This window comes from Polypterus senegalus, chromosome 12, assembly GCF_016835505.1.
Source record: "Polypterus senegalus isolate Bchr_013 chromosome 12, ASM1683550v1, whole genome shotgun sequence".
Classification (NCBI taxonomy): Eukaryota; Metazoa; Chordata; class Cladistia; order Polypteriformes; family Polypteridae; genus Polypterus; species Polypterus senegalus.
Window position 1 is genome coordinate 119260458 of NC_053165.1, and position 25732 is coordinate 119286189.

General features: G+C 37.9%; 1 protein-coding gene across 1 annotated transcript in view; it reads right to left on the reverse strand.

The window, feature by feature from the left end:
• Window positions 1-25732, reverse strand: part of slco3a1 (solute carrier organic anion transporter family, member 3A1) — a 341510-nt gene that overhangs the window by 314084 nt on the left and 1694 nt on the right. The gene's annotated exons all lie outside the window — the stretch shown is intronic.

The following is a 25732-nucleotide window of genomic DNA, read 5'->3' on the forward strand; positions in this document are numbered from 1 at the left end:
GCTTTGGCTCCACAATGTGAAAAGTGCAGCAGAAACCCTCACTTCATGCCATGTTACATGCACCAAACTCTTTTGAATTAAGAGGGACATTGGATGTCTTGTTTTTGATGGCTTACGTTATGTGCTTGTTGAGTTGACCCTTGTTTAATATCATCATCTAACATTACAAATGCACAGTTCCATGTAAAAGAAAGAATACAGAAGAGGATCATCAGGTGGGTATGTGGAGTGTCACTGTGTGACAGGAAATGTAATGCTGAATTATGTGCTGAATTATGAGAGGTGTAGAAGTGCTAGCTGGGTTCGGTGGAGAAAATAAAAATGATTTGTACATGAGGTGCAAAAGGCAGAGGCTGATTGGATAAACAGGTGCATCAAGATGGAGGTACAGGGGTGTGGCCAAGAGGAAGGCAAAAGAAGACATGGTGGGAAGTGCCATCAGATGATATGAACAGAATGGGACTCACCCTGAAGGATGCCCAGGACTACGGAAAGAGGAAGAAAAACATTTGGTGGCAACAAGGCTAACCTGGGTAAACCCACAAAATGGCCATGAAACTGGGGATGAGGATGGAGATGAATGCTGTGTGAGGGAGTCTTTTACTTTGTTTTGTTGCCAGAGTACAGAGTATTATATAACAATGTTTGCATGTGCATATTTAACGTTACAATGCATTCTTGTTTATCATAATGCAAGGAGTAATTTCACTATACTCTGTACTATATGACAGTACTGTTACTACTACAATTCCCAATCCTTGAGTCAACAAAAATGAACCCAAACATGACTTAACAACATTTGATATTAGAACCTCTGCCGCCAAAACAAAATTAAAGGTAACCCACTGCTTTCCTTATAGCAGTATAAAGAACTGTTCATCAGCTACTTGTTTTCTCACTTAAATTATGAAAAAGTCATAACATGTCATCTAAGAGATTCTAAAAGCACTTCATTTTATTATGCAAGCACTGAAATTGATACGAAATCTTAACTTTTAAAATGTAAATAAACAATATTGATACTTATCATCAGTACGTTCACAAAGTGTCACAAAAAATGCAGTACTATACTATGTCAACTCCCCTTTAATTCTGCTTAGCATGCTAGAAGATTAACATGGTCCAAATTAAACTTTCAGCCACTGCTAAGACTGAAGAGCTCCTTTTTTTGGCATGTCATTATCACTTACGCATTTAGATTAATTGCCACAAATTACGTCTTTCACAATCCATAAGTGTTAAAGGGGATGCTAAAACTTTACTTAGAATTTGTAGACTTTGTAGGCACTACTAGTGAGTGGTGTAATTTGGGATATGATGCGATCTGAGGCAAACTGGGGTTTAATACATCAACCGGAATTAAATATTTCAAACAGCTACATTGTCAGTGCTATGCCACAGTCAACATTTTACAGTTTACATCTTATTTATATGTATTGTGTGTACATATTTTGATATATTCAAATAACTAATATGCAGAGGGGCAAGAGCCAAAATGTAAACACTTTGCTCTTTAAGATCCTTCATATTTCAACTTGCAAAAAATCCCAAAAGACACAGGAGACAAGATCGCTCTACTGCATGTACTCAATGACTACCTGACGTGTTCTAATTAAGCAAGTAGGGATATTAAAGGCCAAGGTCACAACTACATACCACCACTATAACAAGTCTGTTGTGCTGGCTTGTTGCCACCCTATTTAAGAAATTTGGTTTCCTTTTGGACAGACCTTGCATAGTCATGCAGCATCTGCTATGACCCTCTGGAAGGAAGACCTCGGTTCTCACCCAGTGCTCACAAAAATAACAACATAAATGTACTCAGACTTTTTAAACATTATAGGAATACTCCAGCCAAAAATGAAACTTTTTAAATTTTAATTAAAACTTGTAGTTTGTTCTGATAACTAAGAAAGATTTCTAACCTCATGTTTAAAGGGACTGCAATGGGCTATAGCCCTGCCCGGGATTTGTTCCTGCCTTGCGCCCGGTGTTGGCTGGGATTGGCTCCAGCAGACCCTAGTGACCCTGTAGTTAGGATATAGCGGGATGGATGGATGTTTATTTGTAGCAAGACTGGTTATAGCACAGTATTGGAAACCACCTGTTGCCCGTCTTTTTACATATATCTAGGAAGAAACAGCCATCTGTACCTCTTTTGAAAAAATGATTACAATTAAAAATTACTCCTTTCTATGATATGACAAGGCTTGATTACATTGGTATAAAGGCCCAGACTCTAAATCTGCATGTTAATTCAGCTACCTGATAAGGTTGTCTTTACGCTGTTAACTATTAACATTTAACATTTATTAGCTCTTAACATATTTTCTGTGGATTTGGGAAGGTTTGGTTGTTGCTCTTTCCTTTTTAGTTTGCTGCTATAACTGCATATATTGTCAATGAGACAGTTTTCTCCCTTTAGTTTACAGTATTATCGATGTATGTAACTTCTATGTTTTGGCTTTTCCTTTAATTAATCTTTTGGGTAACATCAATAAATAATAAAGATAATCTCATTGCTATAACCTAACAATGCTATTTTGATAATGAGTAATCAATATTTGATAATGTAATGTTGTAATGTTACAGTGCAATGTTCCTCTATACCCTTTAACAAAATTCAGTTAAATAAATGAATGGTAGAGTTACTGCCTGTGTGGTAGTGCTTTGAGTAGTGAGAAAAGCATCATATAAATGTAATGAATTATTATTATTATTATTATTATTATTATATTATTATTAAAGTGAATAAATTAGCAATGTTCTATACAAAATAACTTCAACAAAAAAACACTACATTCAGACATTATATATTGTTCAAAGCATGCAAATGGTACTGTAGCCTCTTAAGAAACAAATTCTAATGAGCAGAAGGCAAGGAATTTCAACAATTAAAAAAAACAGAAGAAACTTATCCATACTTCAGAGTAGTTCTGTTCAGTAACCATTTATATGTATCAGCTTACATCCCATCTCTCTATTATAAAAAAAATCCTGGAGAGAAACACTAGGGCAACGATATGTGATCTTATAAGATCACGGAAGACACTTAAAAGACCTGCAAGACTAAAGATGACGTAGACCATGAGATTCTTGCAAGACACGCCCTACTTACAACCAAATAACAGCACATAGAGGAACACACTCAGTGACACACTCAGTTGTGTTTTGGCTTTGAGCACACACAGATCCAGGGCTCTCAGCACATATAAAGCATATATGTTATAAATGAAATGTAGATGACTAAGCAAAGAAGAAAGCAGCATGGAGAAAACAGACTCAAAAGCATTGAAGAGACAAAAAAGAAACAAGTGGAATTGAACAAAAGAACAAGTGGAATTGAAAAAAAGCACGTCCAATCCGGACGGTGGCGCTATACGGATCCAGAGCAGGTAAGAGATTATGAAAGTAATGATAAGTAATTATCAGCCTAGAACAAGTGTAATTGGAAAAAAAAAAAGCATGTCCAACCCAAACGTTGGTGCGATACACATTTGGAGAAAGTTAAAGAATATGAAAGTAGGAAAATTAGAAAGTACAAAAAAAAAAAAGAAAGTAAAGATCGCAGTTGCGCAAACAAATGGAAATTATTACTCGAAAAAGGGAAAGTAATCACCGTGGACCAGGGGCCGTGTGCAGAACTCACACTATAACATAGCGTAAGCACAAAAGCGGGACTGTGCGTACACACAGAAAAATCCAGATGCAGGAATCTGTGCATACGCAAACTTCCACGTTCTTCTGCTACATAAATCCCAGTCAGCGTGAAAAGTAACGCACATGCACGCACCTGCTGCCCAACCCCATCTCCTCCCAGAATTACACCTCTTTGAATATGTAAATCAATATAAATAGCCCTTAAGATCAGCCTTCTGTGATAAGGCAATAGCAAAAGCATGAGGTAAAATAGAATAGTTTCAGCAAATACCAAGTGGAGGCAAGGAAAAACTTACTATTTGTTGGTTTAAACAGTGGTACAAACAAAAAAAAGGAAGCTGATCGAGTGACACAGAGTGTCGGAGAAACTCTAAAGCTCAAATTCACAAAGTCGCACAGTGCCTGAAATAAAAAAGAAGTCACATATCAAAGTCGCCGTGAAAAGGCAGGTCATAGCCCACCATCTGAGTGTCATATGAAAGCTTATTAGGGTACAGAGAAAAAAAAGGCACACAGTGGGGAAAAAGCAGGAAATGTCAAGTTTAACCTTGAAATTTCCACTTTAATCACGTAGTTTATTTTGTCATTAAAGTAAAACATCATAAACTTCATCTTAAAATCGTTTAATTTACTAGTTTCTCAAATCCCATCGTAAATAAAGTAGTACATTAAATGCTTTGTTTTGTATTTGATCTACTATGTGCTCGATGTCTGTGAATCACTACGTGCTTCTTAAACCGGCTTTCTCTTCCTCCGACAGGACACAGAATCCATTACATTCGTGATATTACAGCTCTCTGAATAACTAAAATACTGAGATGTATATGTGATATAATTTTCATGATGATAGGAGTAAAATCATATTATTGAACATGGGAACACGGTGGAGCAGTGATTGTGCGCGACCTTCGATTAAATAATTTATTGCAGCAGTACTGTCTCTTTCAAACGTACTGACCTCCAATTCTTGTCCTTCCTTTTCTTTCTCCAAATACCCAATCGCCACGCAATCAGCTTTGTAATAGACATTAAGCCATCTGTAAGCTTATAATGCTGATTCTTCAAAACTTTTAAGGAACACTGAAATATCTTCGTAGTACATGTTTAATTATTCTGTCTTTCACGCCAGTCCCAGTGAAGCATACAGTGCGAGGCAGGAACAATCTGTGAACGGAGCGCCAGATCCTTGCAAGCGTAGCGGCACCGTGCCCTTTAATTATTAACAATATAGATTACTTAAATAAAGTTAAAGTTTTATCTGTATAATATAATAAACATTTTTTGCTGCATTTCATCTTAAAAATGATATCGTCATCATTTGTAAATACGCGCTTTATGAAGTGGCTCAGGATTTGCAATATTATAACTGTATCACAAGTTTACAGTGAGGTGATTGTACTTATAAGTTCAAAAAGTCCTACAAGGAGCAGTTGATGGACTGATAGAGTGTGTTTAGAGCTCTTGGGATGAAACTGTTTCTGAACCGTGAGGTCCGTACAGGAAAGGTTTTGAAGCGTTTGCTTTGTGAGAAGCAGTTCAAATAGGAAGCATGGCTGAGGCAGCGTGTGCTTGATGCTGTATACCGATAATTCTCTTTCCAATCAGCTGCTCTGAGTGGTGCAGTGAGAGCAATATGGAAAAAGAAAGAAGAAGAAGAAGAAGAAGAAGAAGAAGGTGCAGTGAGAGTAACAACGCTAAAGCAGTTATGGTATTTAGAATAGTTTGACCATTCAGTGGACCATTATATTGTGAGGTTAATTACAATCAGATGCATTAAACTAATAAACAATATGCGGTTAATTTCAGTGTATTTATAAAGCCGTGTCAGGGATGTGTATCTGAAAAAGAAAGATAAACCACACTGATACAGTAGCATTGCTTTGACGCTGGGTGCCGCCAGACTGCAAAACCGAGCTACCTTGGAAATGTGTGTGGCTTTACACCAAGTTTAGGTTTTATACATCACGAATTGAACATGGAAACATTTGTACGCAACATTTCTGTGCAAACGTACCGTTTATACATGAGGCCCCAGGTGTCTTTGAAAAGCAAGATAAAGAGAAGTCAGAAATAAAAGACAGAGTAGAAAACAAAGTAAAACGTCATAAATAGCTTAAAAAACAAGGGGCCAAACAAAGGCAGAGAAGGTTAGAGATGATAAAAACTGGAATTCAAAAGACTCGTAGAAACACATGCAGATCAAGATACAGAATATGAAAGCAGAAAAAAATGACAGTGTCAAACCAAAGAAATTAAACATCACATTAGCGCAAAGAAACAGAAATTAATACTCGGAGAAGTAACGAAAAGGCGAATAGAGATCGAATGCAGTATATGGACATCGGTGATATGTCAGAAGTATGTAAATATTGTAAGTCTTTGAAGTTTAAGTCAAGAGAATTTAAAAAACGGAGTTTACCTCACATGCATTTATTGGTTACTTTGCAAAAAAAAATTATTAACTGCTGTTTTGTCTGTGCTGAAATTCCAAAAACAGAAACCTATCCTAAATTATGGTACAAAGTCATTAAACACATGTCTCACTGACCTCATTAAAAAGATTCAGTACATTGGGACTCGAAAGATTCCAAATATTGATTTTACAGAAGTTCTGAAATAAAAGTGAAACTAATGAAATAGCAACAATTCAAAGAAAAAAAATATCTTAAAAGTGTGTATCTGGAAAAACAAAAATGGGGATTGGCGAGTAAAGCGAGCAGGGGGCAAAGCCCCCCTAGTCTTCAATAAGATTGCCTTATTTATTTTAATACTCAAAAATAAGTTGAATACTCACCTTTTCTCTACTGCATAATAGGATTTGATATTTATATGAAATCAATATCGATAATAATTGTTACCCATATGATGTGCCACACAATTGATGTAATATATGCCTATAAAAAGTATTCATCCCCTCGGAAGTTTTCATATTTTATTATTAAACAACCCTGGATTAGAATGATTTAATGTGCCTTTTTTGAGACTGCCACAACAGATCTGAGTCTGTGTGGACTTGTATTCCCTCTCTCTATCAGCTTTCCATATATGACATAGCCATTTTCCCCATTCTCCTCTGCAGAACCGCTCAAGCTCTGTCAGGTTGCACAGTGATTGTGAGTGATTAGCCATTTTCTAGTCCAGCCACTAACTCTCAGCTGGATTGAGATCTGGGCTCTAACTCAGCCACTCAAGACCATTAACATAGCCATTCCTGTGTAGCTTTGGTTTTATATTTGATGTTGTGTTTTGCTGGAAAACAAATCTACTGAGGTGCCAGCTTCTTGCATTAGATTTTCCTCCAGGATTTCACAGCATTTTGTTACCATCTTTTGACCTTCACAAACCTTCCAGGGCCTGTTGCAGAAAAGCATTCCCACAGCATGATGCTTCCAACAACATGCACCATGAAGGTGATGGTATGTTTTTAATAATGTACAGTGTTCAGTCTCATCAGACCATTTCATTTTTTTTCAGCTAACCTTCAGAAACTACCATGTACCTTCTGTACATTTTTTAACAGTGACTTTCTCTTTGCAACTATACCATAAAGCTGCTACTGGTGAAGCACCCAGGCAACAGTTGTGTGTACAGTTCCTCCAATCTCAACCACTGTGTATACAGTATTTCAAAGATCTCTATTCACTTTGACATTAAAGAGTCTTTTTCTGTTGATTTGTATAAAAAAACCCAAATTAAATCCACTGATTCAGTGTTGTATAATGATAAAATACAAAAATTATATATAAGCTAGACACTAGTCTGAAATCTCCATGTATTTTGTACATAACAATAAACTTGAACATTATGTTCATCCTGTTCCTAGTTCCATTCATTTTGTTATGTAATATAAATTTCTTTGTAGTGCAACTTGAGATCGAATGATTAACTGTTTGACTGCCAGGCCCTGCCTCCTGTCTTATCTGTGCCATCTGCTCTCTATTCTAATGTCATTTTGGTGCTCGTTTCACTGCAGCTCCACCCTTATCTTGATATTTATTGCCAGTCCCTGTCCCTGAATGCCATGTGAATTTGGCAATTTGACAATCTATCAAAAAAAAAGTGCCACATACCCCAATAAGGACTGGTAAATACTGCCACATGCTCACTGTAATAAATCAATTCATGTCCCAATTAGTCATGGGAACTACCACATGTAAATCTATAAAACAAATGCAGAAGAGCACCTTTAAAACTGGAATCTTAAATAAAGTAACCAAGAAGTGCAATGCTCGTGCAAAGGCAGTAGTTGTTACCAGTCTAATTGGTGTGCCATAGAAGGTAGTGAGTTTGTCAGGAGTGCAGCCAGTAAGGGCAGACATCACTTAAATTTCTCAAGGATATTGTGCACGGTACAAGGAAAAGCAAATTGATTTCATATAGAGTAGGACAAAATGACCAAGGATGGTGATTCACATTATTTAAGGTACAATGGCAAGGGCTTAATTACTGGGAAAAACCTAAATGGACTACCACACCTCAAATACATATCAAAAAGGACCCAAAGGACTTTTATCATTGTAAAAAAAAAGAGACAAAAAGAAAAGAAGGAAAAGGGAATAGGATAAGAGTTTCTTGTGAGAGCAGTACAATTGGTAGGGTGTCTCTGTCTGGAGTACTCTTCATTCACCAATAATCATAACAGACAAGGTGGCTGAGGTTTCCCCAACCCCCATTTTTTATATGTGCTTCAATAAGCTAGTTATTCAAAGACACCTGATTTCTAAATTACCATGTAAACCCATATTCTGGTTAGCATAATCAGGTTATTGCCCTCTGAAAAACCTGGTTAACATATGTAGATTTCTCTGTCATGTAAACCCTTAACTGGGTTACTGTTAAGGATTTTGTAGTCTGTGCATTTCGGCCTTGCACTCTGTCAGCCTGCGTATATATTTGCCTTGAACACACTTTTAGCAACCGAGAGTAGAAACATCCACAAAACAAATTTCTACAGGCAAATGTTCACGTGATCGCATTAATCCTTTTCCTAGCTGAAATAATTTGTCTCAATATTTCAGAAATTTCTCAATTTATGTTAATGACTTGAATGTACAGTGCTAAACTCAGCAACACAATTGTGATAGCAGTAAGGTAATAAAAGTAACTTGCGTTACGTTTTCCGATTACTTTTTAAAGTAATGAGTAGTGCAATTCTTATCACATTATTATCATTCCAGCAGCATTGAGTATAAGGAAAGAAGCACACATACCAGGTCCTTTACAGGGCTCAATAGCACAGTCAAGCAGATAAGAGTGTGCTGTGTGCAATCCAGTAACAGATAATCTATAAATAAAACATCAATTTGGCTAAACATATTTATGAACCATAAGAAAATAAACACAGGTGTCATGTTTATTTTTGGATTCATGGTACCCTGAGATGACATCTGACTCTTTTTGTGCGCAGTTTAATGATGTTGGAGCATTTTGACAAAGGATAAGTCATCTTCTGGACTTTGTAAACCCAGATTTAAGAAGAAACAGGTTTCTGCCTTAAGTAGGTTGTTCACATTAATCGGGTTTTGTGTGTGCATGTAAACATACTCAGTGACAACATTCTGATTATTCCAATGCACACTCACACACACAACCCCTCACTCTATCGTATAAAAACAAAAAATTGTGCTAACAATCTAATAAGCATACATCAGCGACATACAGTGGGCAAATTGTTTTGCTTATTTTCACTAATTAAACACCATCCATTTTGTAAACTCATTTTTTCCATTGTTGGGTGGTAAGAAAATGTAGCCTATTCTGGCAATTTCAAAGCAGCAAAAAACTTTGAGCAGGGGACACACATCCATATGCAATCACAGTTGCCAAACAACCTAATATACGTGTATTTTGGATCTGGGAGAGAAAACAGATTACTCAAAAACCAAAATACGGGAGAAGAATGTGCACCCTGAATATGGACACTGACATGGCTGAGAATCAAGCCGACAGTTCTGGAGCTGTAAAAACTACAATACACAACAGTGACCTTTAAAGTTTATTAAACAAATTGGACAAGGGTGTTAGGTCTGACAGAAATAAGAGGCTACAGTATAACAACATTTATTTATATAGCACATTTTCATACAAAAAGTAGCTCAAAGTGCTTTACATACTGAAGAAAAGAAAAATAAAAGACAAAATAAGAAATTAAAATAAGACGACATTAGTTAACATAGAAAAGGAGTAAGGTCCGATGGCCAGGGTGGACAGAAAAAACAGAAAAAAAAACTCCAGATGGCTGAAGGAAAAAAAAAAAAAATCTGCAGGGGTTCCAGGCCACGGGACCGCCCAGTCCCCTCTGGGCATTCTACCTAACATAAATTAAATAGTCCTCTTTGTAGTTAGGGTTCTCACGGATTATAACACAGGGTGGATTACTGGATTCTCTCAGCAAATATATATTACTATATGTCCCACCATCTGTGAGATATCTAGAATCTGTATGAGCTGCAACAGGCTAAAATGTGTGTTCCATGTGTAAGGGTTTGGTGAAAGGGCCTTTGTTAACAAAAAATGTTGAGCAGTATTGGACACAGTTCTATAACTAAAAACAAACTTCATGTTGGAAGGCTTCTGTACTAGGCTGCACCACACCGAAAAACTCTGAAAGTACATTAACACTAGAATTACCAGAGCCTACGAAAAAACTCGTAATTCCGTCCCACCTTAAAATGCTTCTTAAATCCCTTCACACCTCTCCGCCAGTGCCCTTTGTCTTCTAAATGTGCTGATAAAGAGAAGCTTGGAGCAGCCGGCTATTCCATCCCCCCACCAATTTAGAACGTGCACGAACTTCAGCTTGATTGAGTATCTGGTAGTGAAGTGGAGTTTTAGAGTGGAAATAATAGATCGTTATTTGGAACACACGCATTTCATGTCTGTTCCGTTTCTACAGTAATCTGTGTCAACACATTGTTAAAACAGAAACGTTTTTTATATTCTAGTAGTAGATGACAAAATGTAGGCATAAACTATATAATGTATGAAGCCTGAAGTCCAAATAGCAAAGAAACATTTTCACAAGAATAACACAATTGCGCTTTTATTCAAAAATATAACTGCAGAAACAAAAAGCCGTCTCAACATGTGACATTGACAGCAGCATAATGTAACTGCCTCTGTGGTTCAATAGACTTAGCCCCCGCTTGGGAATCAAGAGGTCACGAGTTCGATCCTGTGCCCCTCCGTTTTGAGAAGTAAACTGCTCTTAGTCTTACTGTTTTAGAATAAAAGCATACATTTGATTTCAGTCTGTAACAGCCGGTGCGATTTATGATCCTTGTAAAGGTTAGCTTTTTTTTAAAATTCAGAATCAATCCATACAACCCCATCTGACACGGCTGTTTTCACTAAAGACGCGCTATAGCTCTGCAGTGTACCACGATGCATACTAACGCCAATACACCCAAATACCCCCGGGTTCTGACACACAAACGCTGGCGAAGCTGCCTTCTTCGTATCTCACCGTCACTTGCTTTTCTTTTTATTCAGTTTTATTGAGTGTTCCTGCCAGTCCCGCATGTTGCTGTATGCTGTTTCTTTTGTACTCCAGGACATGCAGAGGAAAGAATGGTAAAGACCAGTAACTTCGGCGCTATATGCAATCATCAGACACTCCCCATCTGCCCGTGTCGTTCAAACACAGGAACATATATTGGTGTAAAAGTATAACAAAAGTGCACTTTTATTCAAGTGCACTTTTTCCATCGCCTTTTCCTGTAAGAAGCAATGTACACACTTCTCTCTATGCTGTGGTTTCTATTACACACCTGAAAGAAAGAGACAATATATGTGAAAATATAATCGCACTAATGCAATATTATTTGAAAACGAACAGCGTCAGATCGGGTGTGAATTTATGCAGGAACTGGAAATTCTCTGATGCGGGACCTTCCCCAGGGAAGAAAGTACAGTGTCAGGTGCTCATTCAGTGTAATAGAAACCATAGCACAGAGAGGTGTGTACACGGCAATAAGTACGCGTGTCGTAAATGTAGGAAGGACGGTCCTTGGGTGTGTGGGAACTGTTAATATTTGAATGTGATGATTTTATATAGCACGGAATGAAAATCAGCACTTCTTAGCATTGCACCATGCAAGCTGTCGTATCAATCGCCTACTGTAACTTGCTTTCTTTTTCTTGGTTATACAGGTAGTTTTGAATAAAAGTGCACTTGTTTTGTTTGAAATGAAGTGTCTGCGTGCACTTTTCGTGGCATTACACATGTATTTTTGAGCATGCCCGTTTGAGCAGTATAAAAGTATTGAAAAGTATAACAAAACAACGGGCAGATGGGGAGTGTCTGATGATTGCATATAGCGCCGAACTTACTGCTCTTTACTATTCTCTCCTCTGCATGCCCTGGAGTACAAAAGAAACAGAATACAGGCGCTATAGTTCTGCGTTGTACCACGATGCATACTAACGCCCCCCCCACCCGGTTCTGACACACAGACACTGGCGAAGCTGCCTTCTTCGTATCTCACCATCACTTGATTTTCTTTTTATTCAGTTTTATTGAGTGTTCCTGCCAGTCCCGCATGTTGCTGTATGCTGGATATTTTCACATGTATTGTCTCTTTCTTTCAGGTGTGTAATAGAAACCACAGCATAGAGAGAAGTGTGTACATTGCTTCTTACAGGAAAAGCGATGGAAAAAGTGCACTTGAATAAAAGTGCACTTTTGTTATACTTTTACACCAATATATGTTCCTGTGTTTGAGCGACACGGGCAGATGGGGAGTGTCTGATGATTGCATATAGCGCCCGAAGTTACTGGTCTTTACCATTCTTTCCTCTGCATGTCCTGGAGTACAAAAGAAACAGCATACAGCAACATGCGGGGACTGGCAGGAACACTCAATAAAACTGAATAAAAAGAAAAGCAAGTGACGGTGAGATACGAAGAAGGCAGCTTCGCCAGCGTTTGTGTGTCAGAACCCGGGGATTTGGGGGGGGGAAGGGGGTTTGGCGTTAGTATGCATCGTGGTACACTGCAGAGCTATAGCTTTAGTGAAAACAGCCGTGTCAGATGGGGTTGTATGGATTGATTCTGAACGCGACTGAGAGAATGAAAAGTGAATTAAAAAAAAGCTAACCTTTACAAGGATCATAAATTGCACCGGCTGTTACAGACTGAAATCAAATGTATGCTTTTATTCTAAAACAGTAAGACTAAGAGCAGTTTACTTCTCAAAACGGAGGGGCGCAGGATCGAACTCGTGGCCTTTTGATCCCCAAGCGGGGGCTGAGTCTATTGAACCACAGAGGCAGTTACAACAAACTGCTGTCAATGTCGCATGTTAAGGCGGCTTTTTGTTTCTGCAGTTATATTTTTGAATAAAAGCGCAATTGTGTTATTCTTGTGAAACTGTTTCTTTGCTATTTGGACTTCAGGCTTCATACATTATATAGTTTATGCCTACATTTTGTCATCTACTACTAGAATATAAAAATGTTTCTGTTTTAACAATGTGTTGACACAGATTACTGTAGAAACGGAACAGACATGAAATGTGTGTGTTCCAAACAACGATCTATTATTTCCACTCTAAAACTCCATTTCACTCCCAGATACTCAATCAAGGCATGAGCTGAGAGAAGTTCGTACATGTTCTAAATTGGTGGGGGGATGGAATAGCCGGCTGCTCCAAGCTTCTCTTTATCAGCACATTTAGAAGACAAAGGGCGCTGGCGGAGAGGTGTGAAGGGATTTAAGAAGCAGTTTAAGGTGGGACGGAATTACGAGTTTTTTCGTAGGCTCTGGTAATTCTAGTGTTAATAGACAGGGTGACTAATGGGCACAGGTTAAGGCCTAATGCAGGTGCATGAGACCCAATTAGGACCTCCAATCGGTTTGGCATGATAATGCAGCAGGTACAGTAGCCCTATCATACGAACACACACTGGACCAATTCACCTTCTAGGGTGCAGAAATGAACCACAGGTTCAAGAAGATAATCCATGCAAACATGGGGAGAATTTGAAAACTATGTAGAACAGATAAAAGGGCCTAAAATTGAACTTGGATACTTTGAGCTATGAGGCAGCAGCACTGAATCTCTATGCTGCCCTTTAAACACATGGGAAAAACAAATTGTTTCAAAAAAGGCTTCACCATCCATCCATCCATCTATTTTCAGAACTTACTTTATCCAATTTTAGGGTCACACTGGATGGACATCCCAGAAGTATTGGGCACTAGAAAGGAATTCTTCATTTTGGTATACAGTACTCATTTGTTATGTGTCCAGAATTCAAGAGGCAGACTCTGTGGCTTTTAGTCCCTGTTAAATACGATGAGGCCTAATGAGGTCAGCACACCTCTTGACCAGACTAAGGTGGACTACTAAAGCGGACTGAAATATTTTGGATGCACCTTGGCATCACAAAAGAGTTGTGGTAGGCTGTCACACCAGCATGTCCTTGTTTACAGCATAGATTGACAGTTATCTGGGTTAATGCAACATTAAAATAATGACAAAGAGCAGCAGGAGTTACCATTTAGAAAAAAGGTTGCATTTCCATTTAGACACTTAACAAAAAAAACGCATTTAGGCTCCTTCAGAGATGTTTCAAGTGAACAAAGTCACTTGCTTTCTTTCTAATTCCCATGATGCAGCTTTTTATATTACAATCTTATTTTCATGACTTTTGTGAAAAGCCTTGCCGTGTTCTGTTGTTGCCTAGCAAGATGAAAGAAAAACTGTGAACAAGTCAAACCCTTGGGCTATGTACACTACATCTTTTCTCCAATCTGTCAATTTGCTTGCTGTAACACCAGGAAATTGCAAAAAAAAAAGCTTCACAGTTCCCCTTTTTTATAGCAAACTGCATGTCATTTTGGTATGACACTGATTTTTGTTATAGTCTAGTCTAACAGTGCAACAGTCTGCCAGCTAAGGTGGTGGCCATGCTACTTTTATTTGCAACCTGCTTCTCCCTTGTCTCTAGGAAGAGAAGGTTAGGAGCATGCGCATGACGAACCACCTGAATTGGGAGCCGAGTGCAGCGGGTGACATCTTAGCACCACACTGGTACAGTGTGAGGTTTTTTTTTTAATGGTGGCTGGAGTGCCAGTCCTGCCACCAACCCCCAGGTTTTCCCTGTAAATTGGAATACCTGATTGTAGGGCTGGATGCAGATTAACATCACACCCAGGGTAAAGCAATTACAGGTTAAGGGCCTTGCTGAAGGGCCCAACAGAGTTGAGACACTTCTGGCATTTACGGGATTCGAACTGACAATGTTCAGATTGCCAGTGCAGATTTCTAGCCTTAGCCTCATCTCTAGATTGACCTTTTAAGACAACCCTGACCTAGTCTTATTCCTCTCTTGGTGGAGGTGCTATATGCGAGAGCTCTGCCAGGATATGGATTTATCATTGCAATTCAGTGTTTGAAAGTGGCTTAGTGTTTAATGCTGATGCCTCACAGCTCCAGAATCCTGGTTTGAGCCCCCATCCCAGTCACTATCTGTTTGGAATTTCCACATTCTCATCAGTGTATACAGTGGATCCAGAAAATATTCAGACCGGTTTGCTTTCTGCACACTTTATTCATATTTATAAATTTTCCACTTTTGCCCATCAAACTATGCTCTATAACTCATGACAAAGTGCTAATTTATTTAAAATCAAAAACTGAACTCTCTCATTTAAGTAAGTATTTAGGCCATTTGCTTGTGCCACTACAATTTGTGGTCAGGTGCACCCTGTGTGCTTTAATTATCCTTGAGATGTGTCTAAAACTTGACTGGAGTCGACCCGTGGCAAATTAAATTGGTTGAACAGCGTTTAGAAAAGACACAATTTGTGTATACAAGCTCCTTCAATTCACACTGCACGTCAGGACAAAATCCAAGCCACGAGGTCCAAGGAACTCTCTATAGACATCCACAATCAAATTTTGGCATCAGGGCAAAGGTATAAAACCATTTCTAGTTTCCAGGAGCACCATGGCCTCAGTAGTTATGAAACAGAAAATGTTTGGAACCACCAGGACTCTTTCTAGAGTAGGCAGTTAGGCCAAACTGACTAACTAGGCAAGAAGGGCTTTGGTCAGAGTGACTGAAAACCCAATGGTCACTCTAACAGAGCTTCAGAAGTCCTCTGCTGAGATGGGAGAACCTATCAGAAGGACAACCTTCTCAGGCACACTCCTTCAAACATGTGTTTATGATAGAATGGCTAGACGGAAACCTCTCTTGATTAACAGGCATATGACAGTTTAAATGACGGAAAAAAGATTCTCTGGTCTGATAAGACAAAAACTGAACTCGTTGTTTAGAACTGCCAGCACTTTGTCTAGCAATGACCAGGCACTGTTCTTCACCTGCCTAATACCATCTCTACAGTGAAGCATGGTGGTGGCAGAATCATCTTATGGGGGTGCTTCTTAGCAGCAGGAACAGGGAGACTGGTCAGATTTGATTGGAGGAATTCAGCCAAATACAAAAGGGTCTGCGAAGAAAGCCTACTCCAGAGTTCGTATGACCTCAGACTGGGATGACAGTTCACCTTTCAGCCTGAAAATGAACCGAAGAATATAGCCAAGACAACTCCTTAGTGTCTTTGGGACAAGTCCTGACTGTCCTTAAGGACCAGGTCAAACGCCACAATTAAATCTAATAGAACATCTGTGGAGAGACCAGTAGTTGGCAGTTTACAGTCACTTCCAATCCAATCTATCAGAGCTAGAGGGGGCCTCCCAGGAAAAACAGGATAAACAGCTCACATTTAGGTGTGTAAACCTTGTAGAGATTTACCCAAGATGGCTCGAAGCTGTAATTGTTGCCAAAGGGGATTTTTACAAAGGACTTCATTAAGGGTCTTAACATTTTATATAAATGAGAGATTTTAGTTTTTCATTTTAACAAATTTGCAAACTTTTCTGAAAGCATGCTTTCATTTTGATATTATGGGTTATTGAGTGTAGACTGCTGGGTAAAAATTGCAAATTTTATCCACTTAAAGTTAATTCTACAACACAATAAAGTGTGCAGAAAATGAAGTAGTCTTAATACTTCTACTAGGTGTGTTTGTCACCAGAAGTTTGATTCTCCACTCTTCATCTTAGAGACATATAGGTTAGTTTATTATCCACTTTAAATTAAGCCAATGTGCGTAAGTGTCCCCTCATGCTCCATGTTAGGGTCGGTCTCTGTCATAATGTAATATACCTAAGGATGTGAGGCCGCTACTCCCAGAAACCCTAAATTTCACTAAGTAGGTTGAATGTAGCATGAGACATTTATACCAGTGTCTGTCTACATGTGTTAAAGTAAACTGGCTGGCAAAACAGACACTGAACAAACTTATTGCAAAACTGCTGCAGCATTCAAAATGCTTGGGACAGCCTGTTTGCTGCTGAGCCAGATTTCATTTTGTTATTCATGCACTTCGTAGGTCCGCATTAAGAAAAAAAAAAATAATCTGGTATTCCAGTTCTAGTTCCAGTTTTGACTGCACTGGATACCACATGGCTACAGTTTTATTATCAAACACTGACGCAGTGCTTAACCTTGAGCAAGTCACTTCATCTGCCAGAGAGCAAACATATAAATATACAGTAGTTCTTTAACAAATATGCGGTTGGCGTATCCGGAAACATATTTGTGATTTCTTAAAACATTCTATATTAAGATTGACTGATTAAAAATAAACCTCTCACTGACATGTCAGACCATCCATTTTCTGCACCTAGACAGGGTCACAGGGGACAAAACCCAAGCCAGCAACAACAGATGTAAGACATGAAATCTCCCTGGAGAGACACCACAACAGAACAGAAAATTTCCATCACTTACTAACTCCATGTTTGGTCATTTTTGGGTGATACTTGAGATCTTTTCTAAGAATATGTGTATAAAGTATAAAATGGGACCAAAAGTCAACACTGCAGTTGTAATTTATAGGAATTTCCAAAACTCACTCAAACAAAATGTTTCAAAATTAAGCTGTAAGAAATCAAGAGAAAGGCTGCAAACATGTACAGTAAACTACCATTTCTCCAGATGCACCCATTGCCGAGGAGAAGTGCCACTGTCATGTCAACCTGACATGTCACCTCATACAGTTTAAATGTAAAATTCAGTGCGATCTGGTGAACAACATTCTGGAGAAGCATACTGTACAGTCTTAATTCTGGATGTCAAAATTCAATGAAATTGACAAAGCTCCTGAATTTGAATAGGTAAACTGCGGTATAATAGATAGATAGATAGATAGATAGATAGATAGATAGATAGATAGATAGATAGATAGATAGATAGATAGATAGATAGATAGATATTGGCCAACAACTCAAAGATATGCCCTAATTTTTTTTTTCAAATTTAAAATTTTGCAAAGGAGAATTTAAAGTAGGCTAAAACTAGAGCTGAAAATTTTCCACAAGTCAGTCATAAAACACCACCCATCCACCATCCACTTGCAGCAATGAGCTAAACTGCCACCCACAGGAAACCCGGTGTGTCCCTTGCTGCTGTTGCAGCAGTGTCTATGCACACAACATAATAAATACTGAACTTTATTGAATTGTCTTATCATTGGCCATCTCTCAAACTCACAATTTAACTAATTACTCTGCTGTAATATGCTGCTTCACTTCCTAAAGATAAACTTCCAGACACTCCATTCATTCATTACACTTATGATACTTTACTTTTGTTAAACAGTGAAAAAAGATTACATGAATCCATAAATAAGTCAAGAGCAATCACTGAGTGCTACACTCAGAATGAAAATGTGACACCAAATGAATTTCAAAAACCAGGGTTACCTGTCAAAAGTAATTCCACAAGGGCCTGGTCAACAACTCATAGAGAAATCATCTCTCTATTATAAAAAAAAAATTCTTGGAAAGAAAAGCAGGGCAACGAGACATGATCTTCTCAGAAGTTCTTGGAAGACACTTAAAAGACCCATGAGACGAAAGACACTGGCCACGGAGTGTCTCACAGGGACATAAACATGAGACTTGGTGGCATGAGATTGTCCCAGGACCATCTCGTGGGGACGTGAAACATGAGATTCTTGCAGGACACGTGCTACTTACAACCAATATCAAACAAGAGCACAGCCAGCAAAACACTCAGTTGTGTAAAGGCACATAGCACACACAGATCCTGTGCTCTCAGCACATATAAAGAGTATAAGGACAATACGTTCTAGATGAAACGTCAACGACTAAGTAAAAAAGAAACAGCAGCGTGGAGAAAAGGGACCCAAAAGCACTGGAGAGAAAAAAGGCAGATAAGAGATTATGAAAGCAGTGGAATTCGAAAGGCTCAAACAAATGATGGTGCGCTACACATGCAGAAAAAAGTAAAGAATATGAAAGCAGTGAAATTAAAAAGTATTGTAGCATTCCATCCAGGTTGAAGCCTTTTTTGTTTTAAGTAACTGTTAGGTCCGATTGGGGGAGCACAGAAAACTGATAGCGGGGTATTGATTGATGCGGTAAGGGAGGGGGTGAGACCCGGGGGAGGAGGGGTTGGAGAGGGTGAAAGAAAGTTGTGTTTGGGGTTACGAAGTAGGCAATTTTTCAAATAAAACTTTTGTGACACTTCATTACGTTAGTCTGTTTTTCTTACTTCTTCGCTTTTCGAGCCGGAAGCGGAGGTCGCTACAGTATCAAAAAAAGATGGTAAAGATCGCATTAGCGCAAACAAAAGGAAATTGATCATCAGGACCAGGTGTAATTGAAAAAAATAGCAGGACAATGTGAGGTCAGAAATAAAAGGCAAAGAGTAGAAAACAAAGTAAAACGTCATAAAGAGGTTCAAAAACGTGGTAAACGTGGTAATGTATATATTCCACGAATAACATTAGACACCAAAGGAGATCTTGATATGCCATTCATATTAAAATGTTTACAGTTTCCCGTGAGAATAGCTTTTGCTATGACAATTAACAAATCACAGGGACAAACATTAGAAAAAGTCTGATTATTTATTAGAGAAAAAGAAACAATATTCACTCACGGGCAGTTATATGTTGCGTTGTCACAATGTATCTCCAGAAACGGAATCAAAATTCAATGCGATCTTAAAGAAAAGGTAATTCCATCCATCCATCCATTATCCAACCCGCTATATCCTAACTACAGGGTCACGGGGGTCTGCTGGAGCCAATCCTAGCCAACACAGGGTGCAAGACAGGAAACAAACCCCAGGCAGGGCACCAACTCATCGCAGAAAGGTAATTCCAAATATTGTTTTTAATGAGGCTTGTAAAAGTGCAAATAATGAAACTGAAACAATTCCAAAGAAAAAAACAGCTTTTAAAATTGTATATCTGATTAACCAAACACAGGGGTTGGTGAGAAAAGCGAGCAGGGGGTGGAGCCCCCTAGTAGATATAAGAAATAATGAAGTGATGAAGAAAGGAAGCACCATAAAATTTAAAAATGAATAGAACAGTAACCCAAAAGCTAACTACTGTATATAGGTGGCTTCCTCCTTCTCTCATTTCTCATTTCCACACAACCACAATGTCCCTTGCCACACCAAGCACCAACCCCACACACTCCAAAGCTCCGATACCTCAAGTTTTAACCAACCAAACTCTCACAAATCAATATTACTGAGCTTATGTCTACCTAACCTACTGACTCCAGACTAAAGCACCTTTTAAACTCCACCCAGGTTTAATTAACTGGTGATCCCTGTAGTTACTAAAGGGATCAGCAGCCATCTTATATAAATCAATGAACAGCCTCAGGAACAGCTAGTCCCCCTAGCATTGTTTTACCACCAGAGGTAGGTGCCCACTGCAGATTTCAGGCCTCCACTGAGATTACCTAGCATCCTCAAATGTTATGGGGATGGCTTGCTGGCTTTCCCTCCACCTCATTTTCTCATTGACTCAATTCTCCTCTAAGAGCTCCCATTTTCCACAAATGGCTTATAGCAACTGGGAAAAGTCCTGACACTATCTCCAGCATGCCTCCTCATAGACCACATTATTCTAGCACTGCTGTTAGGTTATTGTTAGTAACTGGGTAGTATGGTCTCATTGCTTGATTTGGAGTGCCTCTAGGTGCTTCCTGCTATTTTCCAGATAATTTACTTCAAAGATACTCGCTAAACACTGAGAGCTTATTACAACCTGATGGTCTCTGTCTGTAAACAGTAACATGTACATGCACACTTGGGAAGTGCCAAATTGGGTTGCTATTTTGTTATTCAGTCCCTTTCAAGTCATACCCTTTTCCCATGCCACCTGGGTGCCATGTTTGTCTTGTAAACCTTTTCAAAGATACGCACATTGTCACAGGGACTACAGACAGAAATCCTACTTATGCTTCTTTCTTTTTTTCCCATGCATTTCTAAATGAAGTTTAAATAGTCTAATTTTTTTGTTCATATACTGTGTCAACCACTTTTTTAAATCAGTAAACCCTTTTGTAACAGTGTGTTCTTCAAGTGGTCATGATCAAAGAAGGCTTGGCAACAGAAAAAAAACTATTAAAAGTAGGTTGTCCAGTAGAAAAGCTTGCGGTCAAGAGGTTTGGACTCACCTGGACTGTCTTTATCATATTCAAATGCAGGCAAGCTATTACTGATAACTCAAAACTGGCCCCTTGATAGATAGGCTATAGCTAGCCAAGAACCTGATTATGAAGAAAGCAGCAATAGAAAATGAAGAGTGGGTAATCCAAGAAAATGAGCTGGCTGGCATTTCTAGCATGATACAAACTTCCTTCAACTGGCTGCAAATTCCTGCTTTCATAGAAACTCCCACGCAGTCTCCATGATGTTATTATACAGGCCGTATGTACAATACAAATTCACTTGTGAATAAATCTCCATGAAGAAACATTGACACATTGTGAATTTCCTGGTAGAGAACTGCTGAACCACTACAAACATTCATCCCAAATACCATTTACCACACTCACAATGCCCAAATGATATTCAGGCATCACATCACGATTGCAACAGTAACTTCAGTTCCCTTCTCAATGTTACTGCCAGAAGGTCACAGAAGTTCATTTGTAGCTGTGGCAGCGTTCAAGCTTAGCCATAGATGTTACAGTCAGCACAACAAACACAGGAGCCAGATCAAGCTCTCTGACAGGTCACACCAGACATTTGCTTTGTACTGTGCCTTCTCAAGTGTATTCAAGGCCACTGAACTGATAAACTGCACAGAGGAATGCAGACCAGTGTAAAACAACTGGTGCAAGCATTTCCTGAGGACTCCAGATATTTTCTAAAACTTCTCAGAGCATACCAACAGTGGGTGTAAGTTTGGAACCAGTACTGAACATTACTTCAGTCCATCATGGAGCAAGCTCAGACACACAACCACACTCTCCTATACTAGGCCATTTTTGAAACATCACCTGATCTATAAATCTAAAACAGACACAACAGACCACGAGTGGGCTGAGTATTGAACTAGTTAGTGAATTTGTGAGATAGTGAACTAGCTACAGTGTTATCCTGTCATCCCAGTTTACCTATGCATTTTTTTATGCTTTTTAACTTATTAAGAGAATATACATGAATTATGTATTTATTTAAATGGAGCCACATGATGCAGACTATCTGAATGTAAGAAGAAACTCACATTAAAACTGTTCTTAATTAAAAAACACTACAATACAATCTCAGGTTATTAAGCAAAAAATGTTGCCCACCCATAATTGATTTTAGGAAATGACTATAGCAGGAATATGGTGCTCTAAAACGAACCTCAGCAAATATTATTCATCATTTTAGTAAGCTAAAAAATCTGCACTTTATCAATCATACATACATGAATAATATCAATGTGGACATCTAAGAGTACAATGTTACTATCCTCATTACAGGCTGCAGCAACAGTGTGCTTAAAGCCGGCAAAAAATTCTATTTTTTAAATATTTCAATAGACAGTAAAAAAATAAAAAACAGTTTTCAGAATGTAAAAATAATGAGCTAAAGTTGCAAAAACAACAATGAACCTGGTATAAGTGCTCTAAAGACATTACATTGCAAAACAAAAATGTTTGCTTACTATTTAAGTGCTGGTCATTCACTTATAAATAGCAGGTTAGCACCCTAAAAATTAGGAAGTAACTTAAGAGTTCCCCGGCATCACCTGTCCACCCAATATATACTGTACTTCATCCATGTGTCAACAACCAAGGCAACCTGGAACAAATAGTAACTAAGGCTAACGGCCTGACTGTACATTCAAAACCGTTTTAACTATTAATTAATTACTAACAATAAGCAAAACCAGCAGTGTAGCAACCTAAACCACATTGTCTTTAATGAACTTCTTCTTTGCTATTGCAAAGGTAAAGTTCTATTCATTAATATTCTGAATCAGACAATTCTGATCAGACAACCAAATAGCCCAAGAATCACTTGGCAGTAATTATTACTAATTGTGCTTTAAGCCTGCATTCAAAAATGTTCTTAAGTGCTATTTAAAAGCTAATGGTACACAGATATACAGTATAAACACTGCAACAATCTGTAATTATCTTTAATTGGAACGTATTGCTTAAATGTACATTTTCAAGTTTAATTAACTATAATATAATAGTCAATAAAAAACAAATCAGATAAGTATCCAATGAGTAAATAGTTACAAACTATAGGCCAACAGCTTCTATTACAAACATATTGACAAACCATCTAAAATGCTGTAATTATGTTTAATTAATATTCACAGCATCACTATACTACTATTGTAAGTGTGTTTAAAGATTAATGATTAGACAATACAAAACAAGAACTCTGTCTTAAAAGACACATGGCTATAGTCAATAACAAAGGTGTCCCTTTCAAAAATTGACTCATGGGGTTGAATACTTAAATAATCATTTGTTTTCAGCTTTTGATTTATAATTATTTTGGAGAAATCACTAAATTCCACTTCTGCAAAAATGGCAATTGACTTAACTACTGTTCTATAATGGAATGCAACAGCATAAGGAAAACATGCAAGATTAAATAATGACAGATAGATAGATAGATAGATAGATAGATAGATAGATAGATAGATAGATAGATAGATAGATAGATAGATAGATAGATAGATAGAACTGAAGAGCACTATATTGACAGTTAGATAGATACAGTAGATCCCTTCCAAAGTTCACATATTATTCGTGTGACTTGTCAATGTCCATGGACGTCATAACAACAAAAGTTATAGATACAGTAGATAGATACCCCTAACTTACAGATATATAATGAGTGGTGCATTGGGTAGCCGCTTGTCTTCCCAATGTCTGGCTGTTTTTCTCTGAATACTCTGGCTTTCTCCTATATCCCAGGCACATTAGGTCAATTGACATAGTATGCCAGAAAGTGGGTACATGGATGATTATGGGTAGCAACTGACTGGAATCCAATTCAGATTTTGTTTGTGTCTTGAAACCTATGTTGCCAGTATAGATGCCAACAATGTGCAACTCTGTAATGAAAAAAACCCTATTTTAAAAAAATGGACAGACGAATAAGTTCTACAAGTGCCTCAAACTATAGATGGTTAAACAGACAGACAAATGCTATTTTTTCATGTCTTTTACTAGGTATCACGGAGGTAGATTAATAAAAGCACATTTTAAAAATTGTATAAATAATTCAGAATAAATTGATTTTGTTTTCAATATTCAACAAATTAAATCACTCTTCGCAGCTGTATGCCCCTGATAAGAACCTGATGTCTTAAAGGCGAAGGCTATGGTATGTGAAAACAGGCACTTATTTTATAGCAAATAAACTGCTAAATTCTTTAATATACAGTATTACTAAACCAATTGCTGATATAATATCAATTAGAGGTACAGGTAAAAAAAACAAATACACAAAATAAGGACTTCTAAATGATTTACTAGGTATTCATTCAGAATAAAGTTTTTCATTCTTTGAAACAGGCCTAATTGTGAATAGCAGTATCAGTAGGAAGGTGACTGCATAAATGGGCTTGTGTGTCATTGCCTTTGACATGAGTTGTTTGCCTTCCACCCCCACATTGCTGAAAAGAAAGATAAAAGTAAATAAAACTATTAATAAGTCTTTACTGAATGTGGCTGCGACTGACCTGACACACATCAAATGTCACGTTCACATTAACCCTGTCAAGATGGCTCCAACAGTTTGGTTTATCGCCTAGTTCAAGATAATGATAGGACTTTTTATCATACTTTCTCTGTGATAAAATGGTGCAGTTGTTGTCTCTCCATTTAAAGGCCAGGATTGCACTACACATGTTAACTGACTCTAACCATCCAACCTAAAAACAAACTGATGGCACGCCTTATCGCCATGGCCTTTGATCAACTGACTTTTCAGAATATTACTGCTCCTTTACAATCTAATGTTTCATTGTTGTCTTGTTCTCCAGCTGCCAGTCTTTTTTTTTTTGTATCATGACCACATCTGCTTTCCAAACAGAACTTGTACTGACTGCATCACTCTCAGTTTTCAAATTGTATTATAAACTAATAAAGTGAAATTCTTGCTCTTGTTTTTAAAACCAACACTGTCAAATATTACTGATTACTATGAAAAGCTGAGTGAAATAGTTATTGTTTACATATATATTGTGCTTATTTCATGTAATGAATCTCAAGAATTTAACCCAATGCAGCCAATCTACACACGCAAAGATATATTTGGCTGGTATTTGTTATTTATACATTTTTAATCTCTTCCTATTAAATTGTTTTTTTTGAAAACTAGACTAAGATGACCAACATCACTCTTATCCTATAAACACACAGCACTATGGTCTTGAGTGTTAGAAGTAGCCTGAGTCCAAGTATACAGTAGAAGCAACTGACCCTGATGGGTCTGCTGTTCTTCTTTCTCAAGTTTTTCTTCATTACAATACTCTTTCAAATCACTCCCTGCAACAAACATTGTTCAGTATGAAAAAAACATATAAAAATATTTATGAAATAAAATGACAGGTGAAGCCAATATATACATACCAGGCAAGTAACCCTAGTTGAATAATTGGGTTCAGGGAATGGATATATGTATGGCTGGAATGGATGGCATTTTTTATAAGGATGAATGTAGGTAGGGAATATGTTTCATGATAGTAAAGTGCAGTATAATG